The sequence below is a fragment of the Neofelis nebulosa genome, chromosome 2 (genome assembly GCF_028018385.1).
Source record: "Neofelis nebulosa isolate mNeoNeb1 chromosome 2, mNeoNeb1.pri, whole genome shotgun sequence".
Classification (NCBI taxonomy): Eukaryota; Metazoa; Chordata; class Mammalia; order Carnivora; family Felidae; genus Neofelis; species Neofelis nebulosa.
Window position 1 is genome coordinate 43388771 of NC_080783.1, and position 7229 is coordinate 43395999.

General features: G+C 40.2%; 1 long non-coding RNA gene across 1 annotated transcript in view; it reads left to right on the forward strand.

Annotated features, from left to right (window-relative positions):
- The window catches only part of LOC131501132 (uncharacterized), a 19671-nt gene extending 12861 nt beyond the window's left edge, over positions 1-6810 (forward strand). Inside the window, exon 3 of the long non-coding RNA XR_009256657.1 lies at positions 15-6810. This is a non-coding gene — a long non-coding RNA (uncharacterized LOC131501132). The remainder of the gene's footprint in view (positions 1-14) is intronic.
- The last annotated feature ends 419 nt before the right edge of the window (positions 6811-7229 follow it).

Below are 7229 nucleotides of genomic sequence, written 5' to 3' on the forward strand. Positions count from 1 at the left end.
TTATGATTCTGTAGGATGGCCGTCTGAGAGTGACTTCTGATGGCCTCGCCGGCAACCACACAAGGTCTCTTACAGCTAAGACTCTGGAACTCACACAGCGTTGCTTTTGTCACCGTCTGTTGGTCAAGGACGGTCTCAAGGCCAACCCAGATTCAAGGGAGTGGAGAGATAGCCTCTGCATCTTGATGGAAAGGGTGGCAACATCATACTGCAAAAATGCATGTGGATACAGGAAAGTGTGACTCATTGGGGAGCATTATTATAATGTTTTTCCATAGCTGACATTTCCCACAGGATAACGTTCTGCTTGCCAGCCTTCCTGTTATGCCCACAGCTTCCTTTAAATAGGGGTGCTTGGGTGGCTCAGTCGGTTAAGTGTCCAACTCTTGATTTCAGCTCAGGTTATGATCTCACGGTTGGTGAGATTGAGCCCTGTGTCATGCTCTGCGCTGACTGCAGGGAGCCTGCTTGGGATTCTCTCTCCCTGTCTCTCTGCCCTTCTCCCACGCTTGCTCTCTCCCTCTCTAAACAAACAAACAAACAAACAAACAAACAAACTTTAGAAATAAATAAACAAACAAATGGAACAGTTCATATGGTTTCATACTTTGTACTGTGTAACTCCACCACCTGGCTGTAAGAAGTTGGACTGGAAATTAGTGCTTATATTAGTTAGGATTAGAACCACATTCCACTGAGACAAAATCCCACATGGCTGGGTTTAAACAAGATAGAAGTTTATTTCTGGCACTTGTCAAAGTCCAGAGGTAGGTTCTTCAGGATTGGTATTGGCCTCTTCTATCTGTTGTTCCATTGAGCAACAGTAGCTCCCATTTTTAAGGTTGCCTCATGATCCAATATGGCTGCCAAAGCTCAATTATCACAACCAATTCCACCCAACAGGAAGGGAGAGGGGGAGGAAAAATAGAACCCACTCTATTTAAGGATATTTTCTGGAAGTTACACATCCAACTTCCTCTTATATCCCATTGGCCTGCACTTAGTCACATAGCCATACTTATCAACACAGGAGATTGGGAAATGTACTGGTGGCCATGTGACTGGCCAAAAATCCGGAGTTCTATTACTACAAAATAAGGAGAGAGTAGATACTGATGGGTGATCAGCAGTCTCTATCACAGGGCCTGACCTAAAGGCATGTAATGTGGCCTGGTATGAGATATATGCCCAACAGAGATGTATGATTTATTAACTCATTCCTTCTGCAAACATAGTATACATTGTGTCCTTTCTACAAGCCAAGCACTGTTCTAGCTACTAAAAATAGGGTAGTAAACAAAGCAAAGTCCCTGCCTTCCTTTAGTTAATAAACTCTAGTTGGGAAAGATAGGCAATAAACAGTATATTGTAAAATACTGATTTTGTGCTATGAATAATTGGTATGGGCAAGGGGATATATAGTTAAGGCATGTGGGTAGGAAGGGATATTTATTTTAGGTAGGTGACATGTGAGCAGGGACACGAATGAGGTGAGGAACAGCCACGAAGTTCTAGGGGAAAAGGCACAGGCCAAGAGAACCGAGACTTCAAAGGTCTTATAAAGCAGGAGCACGTTTGGAATGTTTGAAGTAGGAACTAGAAAAGGAGCTGGGGGAGTGCTAGGAGATGGGGATGTGGAGATAGCCGGAGATTAGACTATAATAAGGACTGGGTAGTGGAGTGTAAGATATGCTTTCTTTAGGAGTCTGAAAGCAAAGTTGTGTCAGGGGTTCACGAGGTCACCCCCAGGTTCAATAATTTGCTAGGAGGATTCACAGTGCTCAGCGTACAGTCAGACTTAATGGCTAAAATAGTAACAGGATGCAGAGCAAAATGAGCAAAGGGAAAAAGTGCATGAGGCAAAGTGTGGAGGAAATCAAGTACAAGCTTCCAAGAATCTTCAGTGGAGTCACACAAGAGGAACTTATTTCCTCCAGTGACAAACTGTGACAACAGGTATGAAATGCTCTCTACCAGGGAAGCTTATTACAGACTCAGCACCCAAGGTTTTTTTGAGGATTGGTTACATGGGTGTCCTTTTCCTGGTCCATGCCAAATTCCTGACTGCCAGAAGGAAAGTATGTATTTAGCATAAGCCATTGCTGTTTGCACAAACAGTTGAGGCAGTTGAGCTACTCTTACCATTTAGCAAATGGTCAGAACCCTCCTGAAACCTAAGTTCTCAGATGCTAATCGAGGGCCAGCCTTGCAAGCAGGTCTTTCTAAGAACAGCAGTCCTGGGGCCTTTTATTAACTGTTTTCTGCACAAAAGCACACAGAGAGATGCTCCAAGCAAAGTGAAACAGGAACCAGAAAACTAAGCAGAGACTAAGCCAACTCCATGAGCTAATAGAGGCAATGAGTAAATAAAATTCATGAGATAAATAAACTAGCCAGAGGGCAGTAATAACAGCAGGAGGAAGAAACAGAGAAGAAAGAAGCTGAATCAAGTGAATGGAAGGGTGTCTTGTGCAAGAGGAATGCCCATCTACATGACAACAACCCCAGTATTGCTTTTGGGACATTAGAATTGCTCTGTGATCCTAGGGACTGATGAACAATGCTCTGCTTCTTCCTGAGGCCTGATTGTTCCATTAAAATGGCTTCATTTTCTTGCCTCCTAATTTCTTTTTGTACCTTTGTAATAAATTCCAATCATCCAGGATCAGAAACATGCCTTGTGCTGTGCTCCTTGAAACCTGAAAGCACCTCACTAATATACCTGGGTTTTCAGCCATTCAAAACATAGACTTAAAGAAGAAAACTAATATGGTGGCCAAGGGGTCACTGGCCAACTGGGTGAAGGACCAAGATTCACAGCAGAGAGTGAAACTCCCCACCTACCGCCGTGATGCCATGTTCCAGTCATATCAAACTACGCACAACTATACTCACATGCAAAGTGGACTTTTATTCCTTTTTGATTTTGATCATGTTTTTCACTCTGTTTAGAATTTCAGGGGTTTTCATCCTTACACATACCTAGCTCAAATGCTGTTTGCATTATCTATGAAGCCTCTATGACCACCTCTCTCCCCACACTCTTCTCTGGCCTCTCTGGAGTGATTCTTTCCCTCTGCACTGCTGTCTCAGCTATTGGTACATATTTCTGTAGTAACAATTACAAAGCATATTGTAATCAACTATTTAGGCATTTTCTCTGAAACAAATTATGTTCCTAGCACAATGCTTGATAAATGGTAATTTTTAAAAAAAATTTTTAACATTTATTTATTTTTGAGAGAGAGAGAGAGAGACAGATCACGAGTGGGCAAGGGGCAGAGAGAGAGGGAGACAGAGTATATGAAGCAGGCTCCAGGCTCTGAGCTGTCAGCACAGTCCGATGAGGGGCTCAAACTCATGAACCACAAGATCATGATGAAGTAAGATGCTTAACTGACCAAGCCACCCAGGCACCCTGGTAATTTTTTAATAAACGTATATTTGGTGAACGAATGAATGAACAAATGAACAAACGAACCAAGAAACAAATACAACGAGTCACGTATTGAACAGTTCTGACGCCAGGATTTAAGGCCAGATCTCCTTGACCATTACAGCCCATTCTTAATTCCCATGCTTAAAACAATAATCTCTCTCATCTATTGGGGAACTCTTTCTTTTCTAAAATTGCATTGCTTTTATGTTATTTTCTTGAAGATATTATTACTTTACAGATGTTCAATAGCCATATTAGCATTGGTTCTAATGATTTGCCTGGTGAAAATAAACTTCTTTTTTATTTTCTAAATATGGGAGGACTTAAATATGCCCTATCCAAAAAAGTATATGCTAAGTACACTCAATTTTGTAGTCTCCAAGTATGTTTATACAAATAAGTAAACACAGAATTGCTCTCCTGCTATGAAAGTACTTCCTATCACTAGTGCCTCATGTATCTATGCATATTTTTAATTAATTTTCCAAAAGGGAATAATTTCAAGTAGTATTGTTTTCACAATCCACTACTTCTGGTACTAAAAGTGAATTAATTGCCTAAGAGATTTTACATACAACCAGTTCTAAAAAGCATAGTCATGATCGCAGCAAACATTAAATAGAGTCTAAGTTTGTTACTCTTTCTGCAAGATCTCTTTTGATTAGTGGCCTTTTAAAATCTGATAGATAGTCCACAGCTTTCCTTTACTTCCTTGAGAGCTATTAGAATTAAGACTTTTTTTTTTTAATGCTTTGATGACATACTGTAGTTGGCTGTCGTTAACACGCAAGAGGTTTCAAGAACTAAATGAAATATATTCCCAGAAATCGAGGACACGTTTTTTGTTTTTTGGTTTTTTTAAAACAGCATCATCTGAAATTGAAGCTAATTAGAATTAATTTCAAACCTGTAAGATTAGCCATAGAAAAGAGGGTTTACAAATACATGTGGATGAAGTTGGGGTGTTGCCCAATTCTTATATGTGTGGAGGGGAGGATATTGCTGTGGGCTTGGAGAAAAAAAAAATTCTATTTTGGGGGCAATTTCTTTGGTTCAGGCACTTAACATATGCTGTCACTTAATCATTGCAACACTTGTCTAAAGTAGGACTCTTATCCACATCCCACAGATGGGAAAATGAAGATAGGAGGGAGGCTTCAGGCTCCACCCCTACTGCAGAGCAGAACTGAAATTTCAACCAAGTTTCTCTGAATCCAAACTTTGTGTCTCCACCACCCTAAATACATGGCCGGGTTATCACACCACAGGATACAAACTGCTTTATATAAATAGGACCTATTCTGGATATCATCCCCAAAATGGAGTGATCTGCTTAGAGACTGAATTTTAAAAACAAAATTAGAATTGAAGAAGGGTCAGCAAATGATGGCCCCAAACTTACTGGAAAGGTGCCAACCACGTGTGTTTGCCATTGTTGCCGATGACTGCTTCTGGCCACGAGGACAGAGTTGAGTAGTTGTGACAGAAATCACATGGTCCTTAGAGCCCAAAATGTTTACAGTCTGACCTGTTACAGAAAAACTGTGCCAACCTCTGGAATAGAATCAGTATCCAATGCTGTCCCAGGGAGATAGGATCACTGTCAGGCAGACACTGGAGAGCTGAACAGAGTTGCTGCAGGATCTGCCCACTCTGCCTTCTCCTAGAGGAAGTATTTTATAAAAGGAGTCCAATTCCTTTTGCCTTAACCTCTTGGCCACCAAGGAATCTCATTACAAATGCCATTCTCTAAGTTCTGTGGTAACCGAAAACATGTGTGAAGAAAACCACAAATAATATAATTGCTATGAAAGCACAAACTAACTATAAATTCGAACAGAAATAGAAAACCTATACATATGAAGACCTTTTTCGATTGGTACAGGTTGTTCATCCCTGAACCAATTAAACATTAGTAAGGGAGGGGCGCCTGGGTGGCTCAGTCAGTTGAGCGTCAGACTCTCGGTTTTGGCTCAGGTCCTGATCTCACCGTTTTGTGACTTCGAGCCCTGCGTCGGGCTCTGCACTGGCAGTGTGGAGCCTGGTTGGGATTCTCTCTCTCCCTCTCTCTCTCTCTGCCCCTCTCCCACTTGCACTGTCTCTGTCTCTCTCAAAATAAATGAACTTTAAAAAACAAACAAACAAACATCAGTAAGGGAGATGGGATTCTGTTACTGGCCTAAATTAACCTTGGCCAGTCACTGGCAACTCAACAATACAATGAAAGATGGAGTTGAATGGATGTTGTCAGGTCAGTCACTATATTCACCAAAATGAATGTGATTTTCTGATAAAGGGTCTGCTAAGACACAGTATGAAAAAATACAGTCCTGGTTAAACAATACAACTTGTCATTATTTTCCCATTTGACACTTAAAGATTCAACTGATCATAAGTGGCCAGATATGTTCATCACACAGTAATTGTTTAAAATTTCTAAAAGGTAATTCTGGAAATTTTTGAAATTTCCAAATTGTGAAAATTAAAAATTTTCTATTTCTTGGCTTTCTTCTCATGCCATTGACGGGCCTATCATTTCCTATGCATAAACTCAACACCCTGCAAATTATTTACCTTTATTTACCTTTTAAATAAATTAATTTTTTCTTTATTTCTTCATTTACCTTTTAAATAAAAAAATAATACAATTTATTTTTGAGAAGAATATGCATTCACATGATTAATAATTCTTTTTTTTTTAATGTCCATCCATTTCCTTAGAGAGAGAGAGACAGAGCGCCAGCAGGGGAGGGACAGAGAGAGACACACACACACAGAATCGGAAGCAGCCTCCATGCTCTGAGCTGTCAGCACAGAACCCCATGCAGGGCTTGAACCCATGAACCAGAAGATGGTAACCTGAGCTGAAATCAGACACTTAAATGACGGGGCCACCCAGGTGCCCCAAATAATCCCAAAGGTACTTAAGTGTGTCTCAGGAGTTTTCCCTTTCCTATCTCTCTACTCTATTCTCCTGTTCCCTCTACCACCAAAGTTACCACTTTCTTGTAGATCATCTCATAGTCTCTGCCTTTATAAGCAAATATGTAAACATATTCTTTCCCTCTGTCCCTATTTTACAATATCTGTGCCTTGGGTTTTTTTTTTTTTTTTTTAAATCTTTGTTCATACATCTTAGTGATCTTTCCATAATGGTATACAACTTGCTCATTTTTTTATAGGTCTTCATGATATTCCATTGATGGGTATATTATAATTTATTTGATTAAGCCAGTGGACATTTGAATGATTTCCAATCTTTTGATATTACAAACAATGCTGCAGTATATAAGCTGGGACATAGGTCATTCTGACATATTTGGGGGCATATCTGTAGAATAAATAACTGCCTTTTCATTTTTCACCCAAAATATCATTTTCACTAGAACAACTTTTGCACTGGATGGTAATACTCACTAAAACACTTTAATATTTTGTTGGTTTGGTAAAAAGACTTATTCATGTCACAGACTGAAATTAACTCCAAATTATATAAAACACACACTAACTTACACTAAGACTCGGTTGCCTCACTACGAACAACCATTTTCTTAGAGCTTCACCTGTATTATCAGAACTGACGATCAGGAGACATGTGAAAAATGAGACGACTGACTGCCTATGAAACAAGTTGAGAACAACACCAGGAAGAAGAGACACAGGCCAGGCAGTGTTCTGGCCTTGCTCATTCGCACAGCGACTTTCTTACTGGCCTCAGAAGCCCTTCCATTGGAACTGACATCTCAGCAAACTCTGTAAATTCGTAGCCCTTCTGGGGAAGCTTGTACGT